Raw genomic sequence first — 26,625 nt, forward strand, 5'->3', positions numbered from 1 at the left:
AGCTACCCAAGTTAGGGCGCAGCATGTTTTCTCGAGTTGAGTGTACTTGACCTCATGCACTGTGAATTTCTTGCTAAGATAGTAGATGGCCTGCTCCTTCCTTCCTGTGTCATCATGTTGCCCCAGTACACAACCAAATGAATTTTCCAAGACCGTCAGGTAAAGGATTAGGGGCTTCCCGGGCTTAGGCGGGACCAATACGGGTGGATTAGACAGATACCCTTTGATTTGGTCGAAAGCCTCCTGACACTCTGCCGTCCAACCTACCGCAGCATCCTTTCTCAGCAGCCGAAATATGGGCTCACAAGTTGCTGTGAGTTGAGCGATGAACCTGCTGATGTAATTGAGTCTACCCAGCAAACTCATTACCTCTGTTTTGTTCCTTGGCGGTGGCAAATCTCGGATGGATTCAATTTTGGATGGGTCTAACTCAATCCCCCGTCGACTGACGATGAATCCTAGCAACTTTCCTGATGGAACCCCGAATGCGCATTTGGCCGGGTTAAGCTTGATATCATACCTTCGGAGTCTTTGAAAAAATCTCCTTAGGTCTGCCACATGGTCCTCCTGACGCCAAGATTTGATGATCATATCATCGACGTATACCTCAATTTCCTTGTGTATCATGTCATGAAACACATCAGTCATTGCTCGCATGTATGTTGCCCCAGCGTTCTTTAATCCGAACGGCATTACCCGATAGCAGTAGGTTCCCCATGGCGTAATAAACGCTGTCTTCTCAGCATCCTCCTCGTCCATTAGGATCTGATGATAACCCGCATAGCAATCCACAAAGGATCCGATCTCGCGCCCAGCGCAATTGTCGATCAGGATATGAATGTTGGGTAGCGGAAAATTGTCCTTGGGACTTGCTTTGTTGAGGTTGCGGTAATCAACGCACACCCTGATTTTTCCATCCTTCTTTGGGACTGGTACCACATTGGCCAACCACTCGGGATACCGAGTGACCCGAATGACCTTCGATTGCAACTGCTTAATCACTTCTTCTTTGATCTTTACACTCATTTCTGTTTTAAATTTCCTTAGCTTTTGCTTGACCGGAGGGTATGCCGGGTCAGTGGGTAATTTGTGAACCACTAAATTGGTGCTTAATCCAGGCATATCATCATATGACCATGCAAAAACATCTTTGAATTCCCTGAGAGTTTTGATCAATTCTGCTCTGACATTCGGCTCAATGTGGATGCTAATTTTGGTCTCTTGGACGTTATCAGCGTCTCCTAGATTCACAGCCTCGGTGTCATTTAGGTTAGGCTTGGGTTTCTCTTCAAATTGGCACAGTTCTCTGTTTATTTCTTCGAAGGCTTCACCTTCGTCACATTCAGATTCATCGTCACAAACGACCTTTTGCATCATTGAGTCGGTTTCAGATTGATTTATTAGACTAGGTCGAAGATCCGCTGTGCATGCCATGTCATTAGAACCAGTAAAAAGAGAACTGTTCAGAAAGAAAAAGAACAAAACAAAATTAAAATGGGACAAAAGAAAAGAACTTTATTAAACTTGCGGGATAAAAGGGTTCACACTTTTACAAAAACGAAAGTAAAATTTGGATTACACCCTTGAATAATCCGATCAAACAAACAAACAAACAAAACATTAATCAAAGCCTACTACCAAGACTCCCCTCGGACAGGAAGAGGAGTAACCGTCCAATTGTTGGTCTTGGCCTCAGGCCCCACAAATTGTATCTCTGCTCTGCTGGAACCTTCTCCAGCTTCCACCATACTGACATCCGCGAATAGTCTCTCAAAACTCTGATTCAGGTCTTCATTTATACCGATCAAAGATCCTCGAATCTTTGGGACCGGTGATCCCTTGGCACTTGCTTTGACAAAAGACCTTGAGAGGCGTGGCACTGGTTTAGGCAGAAACCAGACCCTCTTCTTCATTTTTCGCGCTTGCTTCCTGTCTGCTGCGGTTGGTTTGAACCCCAATCCGAAAGTTTCCAGATTTTTAGGAAGGGAAACAGGTTGGACTATCCCTTGAAGCTCGACTCCCAGGCCTTTTCCCGGCACAAATCCATTACCCAGCATTTCTGATACCATCATGACTGTTGCGGCAGCTACCCTAGGGTGCAGGATGATTTCTCCTTCAGAAAATTTGTTGGCCGACACTGTATTGAAAATCTGGTAGACCCAAGGACCTTTGTCATCAACGGTTTCTATGAAAGGTACAATGGTTCCGCCCATGGTGCATGTTGTATCCTCGCCGTGTAACACGACCTCTTGTCTTTCCCACTCGAACTTCACCGTCTGATGTAGGGTGGAAGGCACCGCTTTGGCTGCGTGAATCCAGGGTCGTCCTAACAGCAGGTTATAAGAAACTGTGGCATCTAACACCTGGAATTCCATGGTAAACAGGACTGGCCCAATGGTCAATTCAAGTACAACATCCCCCACAGTGGCTGTTCCGTTTCCGTCAAACCCCCGGACACAGATGCTATTCTTCCGGATTCTTCCGCGGTCGATCTTTAACTGGTCCAGAGTGGATAATGGACAAATATTGGCGCTTGAGCCGTTATCCACCAATACTCGAGTTACCACCGAGTCTTCACATTTGACAGCTAGGTATAGAGCTTTGTTATGCTCCGTACCTTCCACTGGCAGGTCATCATCTGAGAATGTTACCCTGTTCACCTCGAAAATCTTGCTGGCAATGGTTTCCAGGTGGTTTACAGAAATCTCACTGGGTACATGAGCCTCGTTCAATATCTTCAACAGGGCCCGACGATGTTCCTCAGAATGGAGGAGTAATGACAATAGTGAGATCTGGGCCGGTGTTTTTCTCAGCTGCTCAACCACAGAATAGTCTTGTACTTTCATCTTCCTCAGGAATTCTTCAGCCTCTTCTTCGGACACTGGCTTCTTGGTTGCCACTGGGTTGGTTTTTCTTAGCTCTACCGGAGCAAAACATCGACCTGATCGAGTCAGCCCTTGCGCTTCACAACTGACTTCTTCCACCTGTTTTCCTTTGTACGTCACCACTGCCTTTTCATATTTCCAAGGCACAGCCCTGCTGTCAATCATCGGCAGCTGGACCACAGGCTTTATGGTCACCCGTTCTCTACATACCCCTTTCAACACGACTGCCGGTGTGGGCAGGATCCCTAATATTACCAACTTGCTTGGCTCGGGTTTGCTTGCTATGACGGACGGGATATTCCCCAATATCACTACCGGCTTGACGCCTTCTCCCTGCGACTGTACACTCGTTCCTCCACTGGTTAAGACTTCTTTCGGGGCGGCTTGGATCATCATCACTGTTTGTGAGGGTTTTCTTAATTCTCCTCCCTCACACACCAACTCAATCATGTGAGTTTCGTGGTGCGCTGGCAGTGGGTTTTGGTTGATGTTAGGAGCCTCCGGTGTCTGGACCTCGATCTTATTGGTGTCAATAAGATCCTGTATGGCATGCCTTAACTTCCAGCACTTCTCGGTATCGTGCCCGAGCATCCCTGAACAGTATTCACAACTGATTGATCGATCTACATTCTGAGGTGGGGGATTTGGTTCTCGAGTCTGGACAGGACTAACCAAACCCAATTGCCGCAGCTTGTGGAACAAAGCGGTGTAGGTTTCTCCCAGCTCCGTGAAGGTTCTTTGCTTCCGCAACCTGTCATTCCTAGCATCTGGATTTCCCCGGAAGCCTGCCCCTGAAGGGTTTCTATATGCCCTTGGTGGAGGGTAGGTGTTTTGTGGTGGTGCATATATGTTCTGGGGAGCCGGTGCGCGCCATTGTGGGCGAACCGGAGGCTGAGTGTATACCTGGGCTTGGTGTACGGAACAATGTGGTTCTCGAGGTGGATAGAAATTTTGTGGTGGGTTGTATGGGTAGTTTGACCTGTGAGGCCTGGGTTGGTTGTAGTGCGGCCTGCCAGCCCTGGACCAACTGCCTGCCTCGATCGTGGCAACCTCTTCTTTCTTTCTTCTTAGCGCACCTCCCGTGCCGCTTTGAATAGCCTGGGTTGTGGCCTTAAGTGCCGAATAGTTTAAGATCTTGTCCGACCTCAAACCTTCTTCTATCATGACCCCTATTTTGACCACCTCGTTGAAAGATTTTCCAACCGTTGTCACCAAGTGACCAAAGTAGGTTGGATCCAATGTCTGCAAAAAATAGTCCACCATCTCTCCCTCTCTCATGGGAGGATCGACTCTAGCTGCTTGTTCTCTCCAGCGGAACCCGAACTCGCGAAAACTTTCCCCGGGTTTCTTCCCAGTTCTCAATAACGTGAGACGGTCAGGGACTATCTCTAGATTGTACTGGAAATGACCTGCAAAAGCCTGTGCCAGATCATCCCACGTGTACCACCTGCTGAAATCCTGCCTGGTATACCATTCCAGTGCAGATCCGCTCAGACTTTGGCCGAAATAAGCTATCAAAAGCTCATCCTTGCCTCCTGCCCCTCTCATTTTGCTACAGAATCCCCGCAAATGTGCCATGGGATCACCGTGCCCTTCATATAAATCAAACTTGGGCATCTTGAACCCAGCCGGGAGTTGGACGTCTGGGAAAGGGCACAGATCTTTGTATGCCACGCTGACTTGATTGCCCAGCCCGTGCAAGTTCCTGAAGGATTGCTCCAGGCTTTTGAACTTTCTCAACACTTCATCCTGTTCAGGGGCCTTTAACCGGCTTCTCAATCTCTGCCGGTACTTCCAAACGGGGATTGTAAGCTTGTGGCTCGGGTGCATGGAATGTAGGCTCAGGGGGATAGTATTGGGTATCGTGAGCTTGAAACAATGGCTCACTGGTCGTTCTCTGCAAAGGGGCTGATGTAGGTCCCACAAAAATGGGAATGTTGGGTGTTGGGAGAGGTTGATGGGGTGGTGGAGCTTGGGAATCATGAGGGCTTCTTTCTTGATGATAGAGGGGATTTGGGCGGCTTGTGGAAGGGCCAGAGTGAGGGTACTCCGGCATGTGTCCCAGTGTTTCAGGACTCTTTTGTGTTTTGGCTAGGGCTAGTTGCATTGCATTCATTTCTAGTCCCATCCTTTCAATCTTTTCCATCGCTTCTTTTAACAACTGGCTCATCGGCCTTTCTTCCTCATTGCTATTCTCCGAAGTAGTCATGCTTGTTGCTACCGGTCCTTTGGATCTGGTTTGGTATGAATGTGTTGCCAGAATTCTTTAACAACTAACTGTCTGATATCAGACAACAACAAACTTTGTTAGTGTTAGAGCTTAACAGATTTGATCATAACACATAGAGGATGCAATGCACCTAGGCAGTTAACCGTTTCTACATGCTTTGCTTCAAACAACATGCGTCATCCCGGTTTGCTCATTCGTCTCTTTAAAGTATTTTGCGAAACCCTGCGTTTTATTTTATTTACATTTTCTTTTCTTTATTTATTAAAAGCGGTCGAATCTTATGGGGATTGCCTACGTATCACGTCCCCGCGTGAATCAGACCAGGCGTAGTTCTGCCATGAGGCTAACATTTATAAAAAGAAGATGAACAAACATTACATTTGAAAACTTTGTAAAAATAATGTCTTGAAATACACACATTCAAATTGAAATAAAAAGATACAATTCTTAACGTCTCATAACGTGCCCCACTTTCCACTTGTGTTGTAAATTATTAGATCATTTGCTCAAGGCGGGGCTTGACCCGGATGACCTCCCAATGTTCGATACATCCTTTCCAACTCCACTGCTAGATGACGGGCAAAGGTGGGTGCATGCTCTGTAAACCTTCCATAATCCATTCCTTGGCAGTTTACATAACTTTGAGAGGTGTAGACCGCCAGGTCGTGGATCTGTGCCCTGAAATCTTGGAGATGTTGGCCTTGATTCTGCAACTGCTGCTGGCGAGTGGTGGCTATATCTCGGATACGGCCTTCACGATCTAGGGCTGACTCTAATAGAGCTCGGAGTCTGGCCTGCTCTAATCTCATCTGCGCTCTTTCTCTATCAGTGTCCGCTTGTTGATGCTCTCTGTACCTTCTTGCCTCTTCTAGTTGTGCACGAAGTTGGTCTTCTGATCGTATCCAATGGTCTTTTTCCTTCTTGAATTGTGCCCTGTCTTTCTCGGATTGCCTATCTTGGCGTTCCTTATCAGATCTGGCTTCTTCGTTTAATTGTTGGATCGTTTCTTTTGCTTTGCTCAACGCCCTTTCTTTTGCAGCAAGCATGGAATCATAATCTTGCATTCTTTCAAAAAGATTGGCGATGGTTTTTTGATCCTTCCAATTCCTCATTGGCATTTCAGAAGCCTTTTTCATTTTCAGAAATCGAGCATGAAGACTTTCATTCTCCCAGGCTAGACTCTTCTTCTCGCCTTCAGCTTCTTGTGCTTGCAAATCCTTCTCCAGGCCGAGGTTCCTTAGATTTTCCTTTAGGGCATGGATAGTTGCTTTGTACCCCTTCTCTTTTTCTCCCCAAATCAACCGCTCTTGGATTTTATCATTGAAGTTTTGAATATGGGGTCTTTTAATCGGCCTTCTCAGCTCAGGTTCTGGTACATCGTCCACGCGAGACCGTTTCTCGAACCACCTTGCATATCCGGGATTTATCTCACCCTTTGTGGTGTCTGGGACTTGAGTATCGCTTTTTAAGTATCGACACCCATTCCACATCTGTTGAAGTAACGCCTCAGGGATAGTGGCCTCTGGGTGTAATTCGATTTCTTGTGTGCTCAAATCTTCATCATCGGGGACTACCTTGATATCTTCCTAGTTGCCTTAAAACTCTCAATGGAGCGTACGGCTGGATGCTTCTCAATCCCAATAGTAGAAGATAACTATTTGAGTTTGACATATGTATCACTTCCCTCATTGGTAGCCATCCCAGAGCCCATTCAATTTGATTTGCCGTTAGAGCCCTTAGCCGAGACACCCATGCTTCTATCCCTTCTGGAACCTGATAATTTTTCACTCTTTCCTCATAACCCTCGATGTAATTATCGTCGCTTGGCCCATACTGTATGATCTTGGGCTGTTGTTGAAGATGTTCAATCAGCCACATTTGCAACAAAATTTTGCATCCTTCGAAGACTTTCGCTCCTGCTTTACATAAAGTCAAAGCCCGATAAATGTCTGAGAGAATGATGGGGACAATGGTGTGGTTTTCCTTGGAGGTGAGGATTTGCACAACTTTTGCGGTGCGAATATCGATTGTTCGTTCTTTGTTCGGGAAGACCATGATTCCTAGAAAAGCCACCATGAAGGCGAAACGACGGTGAACCTGCCATGCGTCTTTGTCTTGTTTGTTAGTAAGGCCTTTCTCATGAATTTCGAACCCATCTGACTTTCCGAACCTTGAATACAAAAAGTTGAAAGAACAACATCCGTTGACGACATTGCTTTTCCTGATTTGACTGCTGATGTTCAGAAGACCGAAGAATCGATGTACCGAGGGAGCCTTCGTGAATATCAACCTTTGATTCCTTAAACTTCCGTCAAAACCAACATATCCGGCTACCTCCTCTAATGTAGGAGTGAGCTCGAAGTCAGAAAAACGAAAGACATTGTGAACAGGGTCCCAAAAAGTCACTAATGCCGCAATCAGATCATCGCGGGGTTTAACTTTCATAATGTCCGGGAGATTTCCCAAATGCTTGATGACCCATTTTTGACCATCTTCGCCTAATTCACACCACCACATTTGAAGCTGGAATAGAAACTCTTCTGTATTTGCGGAGAAAGGGTTTTGTGTGGTGCTCATTTTGTATCTGAAATTTTAATTTAATAAAGTTAAGACTTATTTCGAAAACATACTCCAATCATTTTCAGTCAAAACTATTTCAAGACTTAAAACTATTTTTGGGAATTTTTTCAAATTATTTTCAAGATTTGATACCTTTATTTCAAGATTTGAAAACTATATTTTATTTTTTATGTATATATATATATATATTCTATTTTTTTTTATTTTCATTTTCTTTTTATTTATGAAGACCTATTTTATTCCTCAGCTCTTACCATAATTTTATTTAAACCGGTCAGCAAGCATGTTCGAAGCAAATGAATGCACATATAGCAAGTAGGATGCATCAGGATGGTCTTTTTATTTTGGGTTCACCTGTCCTAGACAGACCCAACCCCTGTGTTGAGTCCCCTAAGTCAAATGCACGTGATGCAAATAAACGTTCCTACTAGGGATCCGGTACATGGCTGAGTTATTCTAAGTGTAAGACCTGAGGTTGATTGTTCTAAACCTGGCTTACCCAAACAGACAGTTTGAGCCGAAGCGGGGGCAACGTACCGGGAGCACGAAAGTCTGCCCGGCCTAGTTACTTGTCCCAACTCCGTCTTATTTGGTATGACTTTAACAGAAAGGTGGGTCACGCGCACGTGTACACCATAAATTCAGAAGACTCAGAGAGAAGGGTTTCGTAGCAGTTTTATATACACAATTCAGATAATATTAAAGCGGTAAAAGCATCATTTAGCACATTAAGCATATATCATGTAAAAATCAGATAATAAATAAAGCCAAATAACAACAATTATTCTAAGCTCGAATTCTTAACCCTGAACCAGTGGTTCTGGGTTATGCGATCCCCAGCAGAGTCGCCAGAGCTGTCACACCTCCTTTTTCCGCACCCGCGAGGGTGCAAGGGAGTTTTTCCAATTAAAGGACAATCGAAACGGGATTGGTTTATTTATTTCAGAGTCGCCACTTGGGAGATTTAGGGTGTCCCAAGTCACCAATTTTAATCCCGAATCGAGGAAAATAATGACTCTATATTATAGTCTGCGTACCAGAAATCCGGATAAGGAATTCTGTTAACCCGGGAGAAGGTGTTAGGCATTCCCGAGTTCCGTGGTTCTAGCACGGTCGCTCAATTGTTATATTCGGCTTGATTATCTGATTTTATACAAGTGTTAACTTATGTGCAAAATTTAACTTTTAACCGCTTTTATCATTTACTGTGTTTTATCAAGAATTGCAACGTTGTGAAAATGTATCTCGAACCGTGTTACAATCAATGTACCCGTGGTCGTCAACACACTTTGACTCCGTTGAGATTTGGATTTGGGTCACATCAATGTGCACCCGAGTTTAAGAAGGTAAGATTTATTAAGGCGCGTCCTAAAGAGTCTAACGTATTGTTATTTTAGGAGTGTTGTGAGATTTGCTAAACAACCTGTCCTGGAACTAAGCGCTTCGATACTATACATTTAACAAGAGCCCCGTATCTGCGCGTTTCGTTTATTTCCGTCGAGGCTCATCTCGTTATTATTTTAAAAGGATATCCTATAGCAACTACGTTTCTTGTCGTGTTTGTCCCTATCAATTGAAAACAGTAGATAGTCCTAATTAATTACATGCTTGCAAGTTGTTTGTAACAACATTCAGAAATGCTTAAAAATCCGAAACGAGGCTGCATGCACAGTCAGCCGAACAAATAATCATGGGCCCAAATCCAGCCCACGCATGATTGGCCGGACCTGGGCCGCTGCTTGTTCGATGCGAGCCTGCTGGGTCTGTTTTGACCCGGGCTCGACCCTTGTGGGGTTGAGATTGTAAACCGTGTTCTTTATCTAAAAAAAGAGTTTTAACAGTTATATATGGAATATTTATTGGAAAGGAAAGAAATTAATTTACAGTGTACGATTTTCATGCTTGGCATACATTACATGCTTATACTACACCATTGCACTAATCTGAGATACAACCTATTGCCTTGGGCATACTCTTATCACCATCCTATATACACAATCTAACATTCAACTACCATTTATTGACAGTTATTAGGCCTGAAGGCTATCTCCAGCATCCAAAGCAAGCATAAAATTTTCTACATTACATGATATTTAAGGTAACAAACTATATATATAAAAAAAAAACATCCTTCAGGTCTTTCATTTACATTCATGCTCAAATTTCCAGCTACATCTGACAGTGTATTGGGTGTGTACCTGGTATAGAAAGGAAAGGAAGAAAGGGAGTAATCAGTTGAGTAGTGTGCCACAAACAACAGCAGCAACAGACACACAACAACAACACAGCAACAACCAACAACCACAAGTGTTTTCTACAGTCCACAGACAACCAGCAGTATTTCCCAGAACAAAAGAACCAACAGATAGTTGTGTACCAAACGAGCAAATCCCAGGAAAGAGTGATGAAATAAACAGCAATAACAGAGTATTCAATGCAGCAACACTACCAATTCAACAACCAGAAACAGCTCAGTCAGTGCTAAAGAAACAGAACTTGGCCAAGACAGCTTGACCAATATGAACTCTTAGATGGCTCTCAGACAGTGTTTGGTTACAATGTTTTACTGAAACTCTCTTCTGTTTTCAGTCTTTTTCTTTAAACTCACAAAACCTTTCTCAAGACTAAAAATTCCAGCCTCAAGACTCCAAAAATTCCCCCCTCTTCTAATCGAAGGTCTGCCTCTTTTATAGCCTAACCTTAATACTTCAACAGTCTGTTTTGACAACTCAAAATTCCCCCTCCCCGTTGTTTTTCCACTCACTTATTTAAAATAACAAAACTCCCATGAAATCCCTGTCAGCCCCTCTTTTTTTTTGTTAAAGTGTCCTAGTCCCTTGTTTATTTAACCCAAAGTATGGGCAGCAGGAATATAATCTGACAGCACATGCTGTCCAATTATTTTAATTCCCTAAAGCTAACCATACACATGCTGCCCAGACTGTCTAAACCAAATGCACATGGCATCGTATTTTAAAATCCAAGTCTGAGCTGCCATTATAACCCTCCCCCTAGATGTTCTTTAATTCAATTTGAACAAGCTCAATTGGCAATTCAATTCAGTTCCTAATGGGATTCAAATACGATCACAACAGAAATAAACAACACGAATCAAGTTGTTACCATTAACGACTGAAACTAATTGACGATATATATCGACTCGACTATATTAATCGTAACACATAACAATCAATCGTTCATATAAACAACACGTATATAGTCCCAGATAACTTCAGACAACTTTGTTCAACACTGGGAACCTATATGAATTAAACTCTTTTGACGATTAATCTAATTGACGAACATGTATATCATAGAGTATAATCAGAGCACACATAGAAAATCAAACGACCAAATAAAAGGTCTTTGACAGAGACGAGAGAAATTAAGAAAATATCACACAATAACAAACAGGCACAACAAAGCATGCTAACCATTCAATCAAAACTAAAACAAAGAGAAAGAAAACTTACTGAAAGAGTTTAAACCAAACTTTCCAAATCCGACTTAGCTTTGACCCTTTTGAGGCCGAACAAATTTTAACCAGGGTGTTCTCACATGAGAACACCTTGGTTAAGATCCATTAAACCTCAAACCTTTGTTAAGACCGGCCGGATTCCAAGGCTATTAGTGTTCTAGGTTTCGGATCTCCAGATCTGATTTTTTAGGAGTTGTGTGTAGATTCGGACCAAACCAAGTTTGGTTTGGTCACGAGGAAGGTCAGGGGAATGTCTGGTATGAAGATGGGGTGGTTTGGCATAGGTCCGGGTTCGACTCAAATCTTCAAATGAAGATTCGAGACGAAGGAAGGTGATTCGAGGCAAGAGGGTAACAGATCCATGTTTAGGAGAGTGAGAGGGTCTTAGGGTGTTCAGGAGGTGGTCACCGGCGTTCGTGCCGCCGGCTTTAATGGCGAGGGAGACTAGGGCGACTTGCTAGGGTTTGGGGTTTCAGTGTTTGAGCTTGGGGACGATGACGGGAGGGGGGGGGTTCGGATAGGGGGCGTAGGGTGAAGGGTCGAGTTTATATATGGGGAGGCTGATTGGATCTGAGCCGTTAGATCAGATGATCTCAACGGCTTGGATCTGAGGATGAGAAATGAGACGGGGTCGTTTGGTAGTTAAACGGGGTCGTTTGGTTTAAGTGAAGGGTTGGGTCAGACCGGTTATTGGGTCGGGTTTAAAAATGGGTTGCTGAAAGAGATCCTGAGCCGTTGGATTGGCCTGGACAGACGGCTCAGATTGATTTGCCTGAAACGGTGTCGTTTCAGGAGGTGCCTGGGCAGGCCTGGACTTGGACTGGGTCTGAGTGCTGGTTTGGGCCTGTTTTATTTCATTTCTTTTGGGCCCAAACCGGTTTTCCTTCACTCTTTTACTTTTTTTTCTTTTAAACAAAAATGAGATAATAGTAAAATAGTGAAATTAAAATCAACAACACTATAACATTTCCACATAATTATCACAAAAGTATTTAAGTAAGTTAAATCACAACCTAGAACGAACGACGCATATATATTTATATTTTGAATTTTCTTTTAACGACACATATTTTTTTATATTTTGTTTGATAATGACTAAATGCGAAATGGACAGACCTACAAACGACTCATAACACATGTCACGGAAAAAAAATCGAAAAATTTGTACAGCGAAATCATTTGTCACTATTTTTATTTTTTTTGTTTTTCTTTTGGTGTGATTGCTCGTGAAGCAAAAATCACGTGCTTACAGTCTCAACAATGCCCAGAGTGCGGAGAATGCGATGGCATCCCTATACAAAACCCTGTGCGCTCTCTGAAGCCAAAACACTGAATGTAGGAGGGTCATATTTTCTTGAACCTTGCAAATCTAAGTTGGCCTTCCTCGGATTCTGTTGCCCTAACCATGGGCTGAACTGGAACCACAGGCTGTGTCGCATGGCACCTGGAACCTGACCAATGTAAACTCACTACTCTAGAGTGTGGGCAGTGGGAGTTTGAGTCCTTCCCCCGCTCTGTGAAGTAGCTGGTACAATCGGAATCAACCCCGCCTGAGCCAATCTACTAAACATGCTCAAGAACGATGCTAAGGTCTCCTAAAGTCTGGGGTGACGATAGGCACCTCCGGTACCTGTCCCCCAACTGGAGCTACTGGCGGCTCCTCAACTGCTGCTCTGTTAGGTGCTCTGGCTGCGGCACACACTCCTCGTCAGCCTCTACCTCTGCCTCTAGCGACTCTCATAATAGAAATGAAGTAAATGAGATTGTCCTGATAGTTCCGTAGCCTCTCGAAGATAAGTACATACATCTCCTTACCGATCCGCAAGACGCTACAAAAGTTGTTTATGACTCGTAGCACCTATGAACCTAGAGCTCTGATACCAACTACCACGACCCAATTTCCCCTCTGTTGGGTATCGTGATGGAACCTAACCTTAGGGACTAGGCAAGCCTCATATTTGCCGAATATCAACAATAATAAGAAAGAATAACAGTCTCGATTTAGAATCTTTATAGAATTTACAACTTCTTCAAAACCGATAGTACAAGTCATAAGCTCTAAAGAATTTGCTAGAACTTTTAATACATCTGTTTGGAAATAAATACAATAGTGTGAAAACAAAATAGGAAGGTGACTCCAACGCCTGCGAACGCAGCAGCATGGTTATTTGAGTCTCCTCGGCAAGAATCCACAAAGCTACTGACGATTAATATCTGGGTCTGTACAAAAAAAAGTACAGAAGTGTAGTATGAGCACACCACAATGGTGCCTAGTAAGTATCAAGACTAACCTCAGTGGAGTAGTGACGAGGAACAGTCAAGACACCCACTAGTCTAATAAACTGAACAAGTATGATTATAGGAACAACAGTGTATGAATTCAACATAAAGACTACGCAATATAACTAATGATACAGGAATTTGCAAATAAGAAGAAAGCATCAAGTAACAGTGGAACACCATGATACTAACACAGAAGGGTGAACGGAAACACAACCCAAGTCCGAAAACACAGATACAACAAGGTCAAGTAATAACTTAGCAACTACGACAGTTCTCACATCAGGTCTTAGCCAACAAACCCCAATAAATTAGTCAAATCCTTCAAGTATAAATCTTTCACCCATAGGTTTTTTTCAATAGAATTCTTTAGAATATAATCCTTCCCAATAAAGATATTTTGAGATATACATCCTTCAGTATATATTTTCTTTAAATATAAGTCATCTTATGACACCTCATCTCAAAATCATACAATACAGGTCTTATTACCTGAACCCTAATACTTGGCATCCTATGCTGTCATCACACCTCATAACCGCACTAACGACTCATGTGCATAATGGATCCATTCTCACATAGAAGGCAAGTAAACACGGGTGTTCATCTATACTCCGCAATATCAAGGAAATCTCTTATCAATTAAGGGTGCTTAGCCACGTATATGCTTGTGCAAGTATCCTAACATAGTTTATGCGGCTAATAAGCATAAGGAAAAGAACGTACAACACGTCAAATATTTACACAGGCATAGAATCAATGAAAAACAACAGCTCAAAACACAGTAATAACAATAGGGGATCTACCGAGATACCATCTCGTAGTCCCAAAGTAAATGTGCAGGTGGGGGATCTACGGGATACTATTCCGTAGTCCCAAAGTAAATATGCAGAACATGGGGATCTACCGAGATACCGTCTCGTAGTCCCAAAGTAAATGTGCAGGGGGATTTACCGGAATACCATTTCTTAGTCCCAAAGTAAATATGCAGGACATGGGGATTTACCGGAATACCGTTCGGTAGTCCTAAAGTAAATATGCAACGCAACCAACAAAGATAACAGTTACAAACAAAGCAGAAACCTCGCACATCACCTCAACAAGTACAACAACAGAAATGGCAATAATACAAAGTACGACGAGTAAATCAACTCAAGAACTTTAAATCACAAAGAAATGGTAGAACCAGTTCACAAGGAGTAACCACAATAAATAATGTTAGGCACAAATGGGACAATTCAACAAGGGAAAACTAATATGTAGCAATGATCCCACAATATACAAGTCAACAATGAGGAAGCCAAAACGAGTCAATTGTTCCAAATAAAGGCAAGTCAACTAAGATATAGATTATCTAAACTCCTTTTAAGGTTGAGCAATTTCGAGAGATATTCAACAATTCAAATAATGGTAAGCAGCAGAAGATAACCATAACTCCAATTAAGACTAAACAATTATAGGATGAGATAATAATGATTTCAATTAAAGATAGGTAGTTATGGAAAGATAGCATGACGATAGAAGAGGCAAAATCTTCAATTAAGTCAAATAAGAGTCAAAAAGGCAATACGAGTGAATCCTAAATCAATTAATTCTAATTAAAGTATGTAGAAGTGAAACCAGCAAATAAGAACTCAAACGTATCACGAATAATGTCATATACAGTGAGTATAAGGACCTAAGAACCCTAAAGGCCAACTTTACACAAATAAGTCTGAGCACGCACTCGTCACCTCGCGTACATGAACTACAATCAACATAGAAGACTAAAATCCTTGGGGAAAATCCCCCACACAAGGTTAGGCAAGATACTTACCTCAAAGAAGACATACCAATAATCTAAAATGAACTTCTAGCGTGAAAAGACCTTTGTACGGTTCAAATCTAACCAAAATAACTTCAAAGTACAAATAAAACTCATAAGAAACTATTCCGGATTATAAAGTCTCAATCTTTAACAAAATTCAAAAATCGGTTCAAAAGTCGACCCTTCGGGCCCCACCTCAGAACCCGACAAATTTAACAAAAACCGAATACGCATTCCGACACGAGTTCAACGATACAAAAATTATCAAATTCCAATACCATTTGGTCCCTCAAATCATGATTTTTTCATTTTAGAAATTTTCTTCAAAAATCAACATTTTCCTCAACCCGGAACACAAATTAAATGATAAAAATGAATATAAAATCATGGAATATAAGTGAAGAACACTTACCCAATCGATTTTCTTGAGAACGCCAAATAGAAGCTCCCAAAAATCGAAGTCAAAACTCAAAATATGAAGAAAATGGCCAAACCCTCGTCTTAAATGTTTCTGCCAGAACTTCCGCATCTGTGGACAAAGTTCCGTAGATGCGAGAAAGAGTCTGCATCTGCGAACTAAGCTAACGGGCCTGGGAGCGCATCTGTGGATGTATAGCCGCACCAGCGGCACCACAAAAGCGAAAAGGGAAACTGCAGAAGCGAAATAAATCGCAGGTGCGATCGTTGGACCGCAAAAGCGGCCTCCGCACCTGTGCGCCAGCCTCCATAGAAGCGAACAGTCACTCAGGCCTTCATGACCGCATAAGCGGCCAGGCTCACGTAGAAGCGGAGCCGCACCTGCGCTCTATGGTCGCATGTGTAAAAACACCAGAACCAGACTAGTTCAAAACTATGCAAAACATGCGAAACTCGTCCGAAATACACCCGAGGCCCCCGGGACCCTATCTAAACAAACAAAGAAATTCTATTACTTAACATGGACTCACCTCGAGGTCTCAAATCACATAAAACAACATGAAACAACAAATCGCACCAAGAATCGAGCTTATGAACTTTCAAATCTTCCAACTTCTAAAACTCGCGCCGAAACCTATCAAATCAACCCGAAACCATGCCAAATATTGAAGACAAGTCCCAAATGACATAACGGAGCTATTCCAACTCTCGAAATCACATTCTAACCCCGATATCACAAAAGTCAACTCTTGGTCAAACTTCTCCATTTTCCAAACTTCAACTTTTCCAATTTTTGCCGAAGTGCTCCAAGTTACCCTACGGATCTTCAAATCCAAATCCGGACGCACGCGTAAGTCCAAAATCACCATATGAAGCAGTTGAGATCATTCAAAACTCATTCCGAAGCTGTTTGCATAAAAGTCAAATTCTGGTCAAATTCAACCATGCACGCAAGTCGATACACATAATATGAAGCTTTTCAAGACCTTACGCCACCAAACGGAGTTTAAATTCTCAAAATGACTGGCCGAGTCGTTACATCTTCCCCCTCTTAAAACAAACGTTCGTCCTCGAATGTGCCAAGATTCGCCTCGAAGTCCTCAAATCACTGAAGACACACTTCTAACATACACTCGTGGGTGATCCCACATCACCCCAATCCACACAAGCCTAACTACACCATCCCAACTAAAATTTTGCCTTTCTACCAATACAAATAAGCCTTAGAGCCCAAAATTCTCATCTTCCATCCATTTCCAAAAGATCTGATTCGAAATCTATATCCGGGATCAGTCTCAACTAGCTGTATCAACTCATGCCTACACCGATATGCCCACAATAACACTTCTGATTCATAATACCTACCCGAAGTCAAATCCAGCACCGTCCATAAGCCTCATATCCGTAAGAACTCTATTTCAAACCTCCATAACACTGACAATGAAACAATAACCACAAAAACCTCATAACTAACACCCGAATCAAGAAGTCACAACTAACACTACCAAGCACACACCCCGCAAGCTAAAATTTAAGAAGCACAGAATGAGAATGACTAAATATGTAAAGAGAAACACATAAGAGAAATATCAAACAAGCCTGACAGGCACAACTCTCTATCAGTACTAACCTACAAAACAATATAACAAGGATGGAATTAAAGCATATGAACAAATCAAAAGGATCCCATCTTGATATAACTTCCACCGCGGTATACAACCCGGTTCAAACACATCAAATCACATGAAATCATGAGGGTCCCGCCCTCAACTCTGAATCACAAGTACGGTATACATCAAACCACCTGAAACCTCTAACTAGATCAATTCCATTAGTAAAATTACAACACGTACTGGCTCCCACATCGGTGGAGCATTAAAAATCATAGCTCAAAACCAAAAATACTCATAAATCACATCAATCCTATAGTAATGGATAACACAAATTTACTACTAGTCTCATAACTCTCAATAATGAATATAAACAACGATAAACATGACTACCACTCATAAAATCTCCCCAACAGGGGCAAACACGTAAATAAAGTGTTAATCATGAAATGCAGCCATAAGTGGAGCAACAAATAGGGGAACTCACCCCGATAAGCAGACCTATAATGAAATACGGATGGTTCTATTTCATAACAACCTGAAAGAATACATGTATGACATCATCTGGTGCAACGTCCACAAGGCTACCATATGAAACACTTCAATGGGTCGGGACTCCCCCTCTTAGGGACCTTCTACACACCTAAATACCTTGCTATGACATATCTTCCCGAAATCTAGGACAATCTCTCACCATGTGTCTAGTATTTCCACACTCAAGGCAACCCCTCTACTAACGTGGGTGTGGGAACTGTGCGGTATGGGTCCTTTGAGAATCATGAACACCTGAATCATTGTGCAAAGCCGTAAGTGCAAACTGAACGGGCTGACTCACAAAACCTTTACTATATCACACCCTGCCTCCAAAATAAGGACTAGTAGATCTCTATGGCCTACGAGACCTCCTCGCCTCCCTGTACTCTCTCTCCTAATCTCGTCTGTCCTCTCGCTCCTGGCCCCACATGCCCTCTAACTGGCGAGCGATCCCTACCACCTAGTGAAGTTGAATATCTGACTCCAATTCCTGAGCCATGCTGAACCTAATATCATGCTTGAGCCCCTCAATAAGTCTATGGACTCACTCTCTAACTGTAGCGACCAAGGCAGGTGCATGTCTGGCCAAATTACTGAATCTGATGGCATACTCTAATACTGACATAGTGCCCTGACACAGCTGCTCAAACTCGCGTCATGCATCCCGAAGGGACTGAGGTACAAACTCTCTCAAAACATCTGTAAAAATTGAACACATGTAAGTGAAGCTATATCGGCCAGGCTACCCAACTCATATGGTCGTCACCACTGATAAGCCGCTCCCTTAAGCTGGAACATAGTAAAAGCAACCCCACTCGTCTCAAAAAAATCCAAAGCGCCGAGAATATGATGGCACCCCTCTATAAAACCCTGTACGCTCTATAAAGCCAAACCACTGAATGTAGAAGGGTCATACTTTCTTGAACCTTGCAAATCTAAGCTGCCTTTCTTCGGATGCTATTGCCCTGACCATGGGCTGAACTGGAACCAAAGGCTATCGCCATAACACCTGGAACCTGACCAACGTGAATCGCTGCTCTAGAGTGTAGGGGCAGGAGTCTGAGTCCCTTCCCCAATTTGTGAAATAGCTGGTGCTGTAAGCACGTGATTTTTGACCCTCCCCGGGAATTTTTACGTTATTAAGCTTAAATATCTAATTTAGGACTAGTATAACTATATTAACTATTTTTACTTTATTTCGTTGCAAAAAGAAAATTTCAAAAAAATATATACATAAATTTTAGTTTATGTATCTCTCATAAACTTGAAAAATACAAAAATTGCACTTTATTTTTTTACCTTATATAATTTCGAAAAAATACAAAAAAATAATAATAATTCTATTAAGGTTTTATAGGCATTTTTAACTTTGAAAAATACAAAAATATTACCTCATATTTTATCTTAATATTTAAAAAACGAAAATTATAAAAAATAAATATAGTTTCATTAATATTTTGTAGCTATTTTAAATCTTGAAAAAATATTTAAAAAGATATAATTTTGTTTAAATACTAGTCTTATTTTTGGTAGTTATTTTGCTTACATAGGACTAGTTAAGCAACGTGTTCCTATTTCTCGGGCCCGGGCAAAAGAATAATATTCGGGTTCAAACTACCCGATTTTAGGCCTAATTTCGGACCTAGCCCATAATAAACCGTGTCCAGGACACATGGGGAACCCCACCATGCGTGGGGGACATAAGTCTCGAACCCCACCACGCGTGGGGCTCATTTTTCTTGACAAGCCCATGCTAAATACACGGACAAACACAAAGAAAAGGGGACTTTTGAAAATTTTGGGGTTGGACACTGTTCACGCTCCTTCTTCTTTAGAAGAAGAAGCAGAAAACCCTACCTGAAAAAAAAAGACTCCATTTCCGGACTTCCACCCCGTCACCTTCCCCCAGCTCCCTCTCCGCCTCAACACCACCACAAACGATCCCTTCCCTCCGTCGACCCCTTGTCGTGACCAAACAGGCCCGTCGCATCCCCTTCACCTCCACGCCATAACCATCACCCCAACCAGTCGGACCTCCCTTCCCCAACGCCTCAACACCACTGCCCACACCCCCTACTGTCCGAACGACCAAAAAACCAGCAGAACCACCCAAAACAACCTCCTCCAGCTCCACCATCATCGACAGACCACCGTCCTCACCTTCCCAGAAACCCCATAACCCTCGCTGCTTCACTCGACGAAGACCAGCGAAACCCTACTCCAACACCAAACAGGCCCGTCACCGTCCCCTCGACCTTGCTGTCGCCACCAGCTTCGTCGCACCCCCCGTCCAGAAAAACCACAAAACCAGTCCCTCAAACCTAACCCAAAACCACCAGCGACACAGTCCAAACACCACCCTCTCTCACGTCGGACCCCAGCTCTTCGACCTTACGTCCGAACGCCACCACAGACGGCGCCCAGTTGCTGCTGCGTCGTCACTACACGAACGACCCTCCATAGCTGCTCCTTTCATCACCTCCATCGACCCCTTATGTTGCAGCTTCACGCAACAGTTGCTGCATCGAAAAAAGACAGCAGCTGTTGCTGCGTCGCTGCGTTGCTGAGTAGCTCAGCCGTTGCTTCAGTCCGGTGAGGTTGTTTTGTTCGTCGAGGTCCGGCGCGTCGAGTTTGTTCGTTGAAGTCGCTGTAGGGGTTCGGTCCATGGCTCTATGCGTTTCTGTTTATGCAGGTTAGTAAGCCTCGATGTATTGGTTTAAAGTAATGTTACGTTCAATGTTTGAAGTTGCAATATATCAATTGATATGGTAATTTTCTGCTTATGTTTTACCGTATGCATTTTAGTTCATTTTTGTGTTATGTTATTATTGTTTACTTGATGTCATTTGATTTAGTTGTATTAGTAGTCCTAAGACACAGTTTGACGTTGATTCGCTCGTCCCTTCATTGTCTCTTTATTTGGACAAAATTAGTATTAGTACCTGTTGTTACTACGCCTGAAACACTCATTCGCTTAACTTCTTTTATTAAATCTTGACAAGTTATGAGATTGTATTTGTAAAGAGGTTGTAAGGTTTAGTATGGTTAAAGGCGTAAAAATGGCGTCCCTTTAAAAAATATAAAAAAAAATAATAATAATAAAAAAAAAAAAATAATAAAAAAAAATAAAATGAGACGAGCCTCGCCAAATAAAAGGGACAAATTGCGGGGCCCTCACAAAATATATGTATTAAATACTTAGATTCCGGGATGGGCCGTTTAACAAATTTCACGGCCCTAGCCCAAAATAATAATGCGCTAGTTGCTTTAGGAGCGCCTTTAATAATGTTATCTCCCTAAACTCGGGTGCACATTTATGTGACCCAAATCCAAATCTCAACGAAATCGAAACGTGTCTCTAATCACGGGTACATTGACTGTGACGTGGCCTGAGATGCATTTCCATGACGTTGCAAATTCTAATAAAAAATAAAATGAGACGAGCCTCGCTGAATAAAAATACAAATTGCGGGGCCCTCAGTAAATAATTAGTCATAATAAATACTTAGAATTTGGGATGGACCGTTTAGTGAATTTCACTGTCTTCCCTAAAGATAATAACGCGTTAGCCTCTTTAGACGCGATTTAATTAAATTACTTTCTTAAACTCGGGTGTGCATTTCATGCGACCCAAATCCAAATCCTAAAACATCAAATAAAATATGTTTCGGATTGTGGGTGCATTTCATGTGACACAGTCCAAAGATATGTTTTAAGCGATGTTCACATTCCTAAAAAATAATGATAATAAAGCGGTAAAAGATAAAATTTGCACATGGTTCATAATTGTATTAAAAATCAGATAAATAAGCCGAATATAACAGTTGAGCGACCGTGCTAGAACCACGGAACTCGGGAATGCCTAACACCTTCTCCCGGGTTAACAGAATTCCTTATCCGGATTTCTGGTACGCAGACTGTAATATAGAGTCATTCTTTTCCTCGATTCGGGATTAAAATTGGTGACTTGGGACACCCTAAATCTCCTAAGTGGCGACTCTGAAATAAATAAACCAATCCCGTTTCGATTGTCCTTTAATTGGAAAAAACTCCCCTGCCCCCTTGCGGGTGCGGAAAAAGGAGGTGTGACAGGTGTAACCTAAATTAACCCTACTTGAGCAAATGTACCAAACATACTCAGGAACTCTACTAAGGTCTCCTAAATTTCGGGGGTGATCGTAGGTGCCTCCGGTACCTGTCCCCCAGCTGGAGTTACTAGCGGCTCCTGAACTGCTGCTCTGGTAGGTGCTCTAGCTACAACACACACTTCTTGTCAGCTTCTACCTCTGACTCTAGCGACACCTGCTTTGGGATCAGCATCATCAATAACTGCAGCTCATGTCCTCACCATAGTGAGAGAATGGAATGACAAAAGTTCAAACACCGAGATCAATAAGTTTTCACGATAAGAATGAAGGAAATGAGATTGTCCTGATAGTTATGTAACCTCTCGAAGATAAGTAGACACGTCTCTGTACCGATCCACAAGACTCTACTAAACTCGCTTATGACTCGTAGTAGCTATGAACCTAGAGTTCGGATACCAACTGTCACGACCCAATTTCCCCTCAATTAGGTATTGTGATGTCACCTAGTCTTAGGGACTAGGTAAGCCTAACATTTACCGAATATCAATAATAATAAGAAAGAATAACAGTCTCGATATAGAATCTTTATAGAATTTACAACTTCCCCAAAACCGATAGTACAAGTCATAAGCTCTACAGAGTTCGCTACAACTTTTAATACATTTGTTTGTGTTGGCCCAAGAATAGGTGATGTTTTAAAGATTGACAAAAGAACTCAGACATGGACTAGGTCCATCTTGTAAAGCATAGTCATGATCAACTTGTACATATGAGATACACGTGAAGGAGATAAATCTAACTTATCAAGAAGCAATATCTCCTGATCTGATCGAAAAGGTTGCATATTGGATAAGGAGAGAAAGACTCCTTACATGAAGAGAACACAGTTTAGGAAGAAGATATTGTTAAAGTTTGCGATCACCTTGAACTCTTCTACAATAGAAGAGTAGCAGTTGAATACCAGTCAATCTCTAATTACTAACCCATTAAATATTAGTGTTGTTCTCTTTTACAGGTAATGCACATAAGCAGAAGTTAAACTTAAATTGAGAGCAAAAGAGCAAGGCAATTTTGCAAGCAATTTATGTGTGATTCAAGTGTACAATCCTGAAGCTACTTGAACGAGATAGAAGAACCAGTTCCAAGTATCTATCTTTTATTCTAGTTCAATTGTAGTAGGTGATTTTACATTGTACCTTTCAGCTTTTATAGAAGCAGTTGTATTAGGTACCTAGAATGTTCAAGTTATAGTTAACTTGAAGTTGTCACAACAGTTGAGGTTGTGTGCCATAACGGGATTAGAGTTAATCCTTAGGTTTATAAGAGTTTTGTAAATGCTGTTTTGGCTCAGTGATTTTAGTGGAAGTTTGGGAAAATCCTACTGAGTAGTAGGTCGTGGTTTTTTCACCTTTTGAGCCAGGTGTTTTCTACGTAAAAATTTCTGTGTTCTTTTTTTTCTTTACTTATTATTTCGCAAACAGTAGTAGTTGAAACACATAGAAGAACCATGTCCTTCTAGAGTTCAGTTAAGCGAAAATTGGGTACCACGCAAATCACCCCCCTCTTGTGTGGTATTGACACATAAAACATCAATTGGTATCAGAACGGGTTATCCTTGAAGAGGCTAACACTTTAGGAAAAGATCAAGATGAGGGCTCCACCTAGAAACTGGGAAGGGCAATCCACTGCTAGGCCTCCACTCTTTAATGGTCAATACTATTCTTGGTGGAAGAACGGGATGAATGATCACATCATAGGAGAAGACTATGAACTCTGGGACATAGTCACTGATGGTCCCCTGGCGACTACAAAGAAGAATGCTAAAGGAGTGGACGTGCCAAAGACAAGAGCTGACTGCACTACTGAAGACTTGAAGAAATAGAAAAAGAATGCCAAGGCCAAGAAATAGCTTATGTGTGGACTGGGTCCAGATGAGTACATCAGGATTCAAAGCTGTACTACTGCTAAGGAGATATAGGACACTTTACAAGTGGCTCATGAAGGAACTCCTCAAGTAAAGAGATCAAGAGGAACACTGTTATATTCTCAATATAAGAATTTCACTATGAAGGTAGGAAAAACTATCCAGGAGATGTACACAAGGTTCACAACACTAACAAATGAACTTAAATCTCTTGGGAGAATTATCCTTGAAGAAGACAAGGTTGAGAAAATCTTGACAAGGGTCTTACCAGTAACTTGGGAAAGCAAAATCACTGCTATTCAGGAATAAAAAAACATTGCTACTCTCAAGTTGGATGAACTGACTGGAAATCTCACTGCCTATGAACTGAGAAGGCAAACCATGAAAATGGATGCACCCAAGAAGGAAAGGTGTCTGGCTCTCAAAATAGCTGAAGGTGCAGATCTGGAGGATGATGAAATGACCATGATCACAAGGAATTTCAAGAAGTACCTGATGAGAGGAAAAGGTCCTTCAAAAGGTACTACCTTCAACAAACCAAGGGCTCCTGAGAAGCAGACCAACGAGGGCTGCTACAAATATGGTAAGACTGATCACATGATCAAGAATAGTCCTCAGTAGGAAATAGAATGTAAGAAGGAAAGAGCTAAACGAAGGAATAGGAAGAAGGAATAGGTTCAACCCAAAAGGAACAAAAGATCAACAAAAGCTATGGTTGCTGCTTGGGGAGAAACATCAGATGTGGATTCAGAAGATGAAGCTGGAGATGAACAAACACTTATGGCCATCGGAGAATCAGATGATGAACAAGAGGTAAGTGTGTTTCATCTCAAAGACAAGATTAAATTTTTGTCTAAAGAAAAGTTATCTAAACTATTGCTAGACTTTGTCGATGAGTCTGAGGTAATTAACAATGAGAAGGAACAACTATCTAGGGAGTGTATGATCTTAAAAGCCAAGTGAAAAAATCTAGAATCTAGGGTTAATGAGAGTGACAGTAAAAATGCTGAGCTAAAGAACTAGGTTCTTGAACTCGACACCAATGTCCTAGAACTTAGGTCTGAAAATTTAAAACTAAAATTAGGAACAGGTAAGAAGAAAGCTGATCACACACATCTCACCTTAGAAGAAAACCTAGGAAAAATGAAGGATGAGCAGATAAGAGTCTTAAAAGAAGACCTAGGGAAGGTAAATCATGAACTAGACAGAACTTGCAAATGGAATAAGGCTTCTGGTGCACTATCCTGGCTACAAGAACATCACAGTAGCAACAAGAGAGGACTTGGCTATAGGACCCAAGCACCTAAGTGGGACCCCAAAAGCAAGTACCTCACTCTTCCTGAAAATAAAATATGCACACACTGTGGCATGACTGGTCATTACAAAAATGAATGTAATGTAAAAGAAAAGGCCAGTCAAAAGAACAAAACCTTTGTTCAAGAGAAAAATAGGCTGCTTGGGTAGGCCAAAAGGAATTTAATTTACCCCTTTGCCTATAGAAAAGGACCCAAACTAGTTTGGGTTTCTAAGACTAACCCCTGATTTCTTTTTGCAGGTCCAAGTGAAAGGAAGCAGTCAAACATAGTACATGGATAGTGGCTACTTAAAATATATGACTGGAAGCAAGAACCAGTTTCTTTCACTTGAGGACTTAAAAGGAGGTAATGTATCCTTTGGAAATGGGAAGAAAGGTGAGATTATTGGGGTTGAAAAGGTAGGTAAGACAGACTCATATCCATTGAGAATGTCTACTTGATAGATGGCTTGAAATATAGCCTAATCAGTATATCACAATTGTGTGATAGAGGTAACCTTGTAGCATTTACCTCTACCAAATGCTTTGTAATTAATCTTACCACTGAAAAGATTGTCTTGCAAGTAAAAAAAGTTAACAATATTTACATTGTAGATTTATCCACTCTTCCAGAAAATGAACTCACTTGCCTGAGTGTGTTGGACAATGATCCCCTCCCGTGTCACAAAGACTTGTTCATGCAAGTCTGAATCAACTCAATAAATTAGTCTCCAAGGACTTGGTGATAGGGTTACCTAACATCAAGTTCAAGGAAGACAAAGTTTGTGAGGCCTGTGCAAGGGGGAAGCAGGTAAGATCATCCTTTAAAAGCAAGAAAATGGTAAACACAACCAGGACGATGGAACTGGTTCATATGGATCTCTGTGGTCCAATGAGAACTTTAAGCAGATGTGGTAAGAAATATGTGATGGTACTTGTTGATGATTTCTCTAGGTTTACCTGGGTACTATTCTTAACATCTAATGATGAAGCATTTGACATGTTTACTGCCTTTGTTAGAAAAACTCTGAAACAACTAGGTAATCAACTTGCATCAATCAGGTCTGATCATGGAACTAAATTTTAAAATGCTAAGTTTGCTGAATTTTGTGATGAGCATGGTATAGATCATAATTTATTTGCCCCTAGGACTCCTCAACAAAATGGAGTAGTTGAAAGAAAGAATAGTACTCTTGAAGATATGGCTAGGACTATGCTTCTTTCTAGTAAACTACCCCATAGCTTTTGGGCAGAGACTATAAATACTGCATGTTACATCATTAATAGATGCATGACTAAACCTCTTATAGAGAAGACTCCCTATGATTTACTTAAAGGGAGAAAACCAAATATATCCCATCTTAGGGCATTTGGATGCAAGTGCTTTGTGCACAATAATGGAAAGGACTCCCTAGGTAAGTTTGATCCCAGAAGTGATGAGGGAGTATTCTTGGGATATTCTTCATATAGCAAAGCTTATGAAGTGTTCAATAAAAGA

This window comes from Nicotiana sylvestris, chromosome 12 (genome assembly GCF_000393655.2).
Source record: "Nicotiana sylvestris chromosome 12, ASM39365v2, whole genome shotgun sequence".
Classification (NCBI taxonomy): domain Eukaryota; kingdom Viridiplantae; phylum Streptophyta; class Magnoliopsida; order Solanales; family Solanaceae; genus Nicotiana; species Nicotiana sylvestris.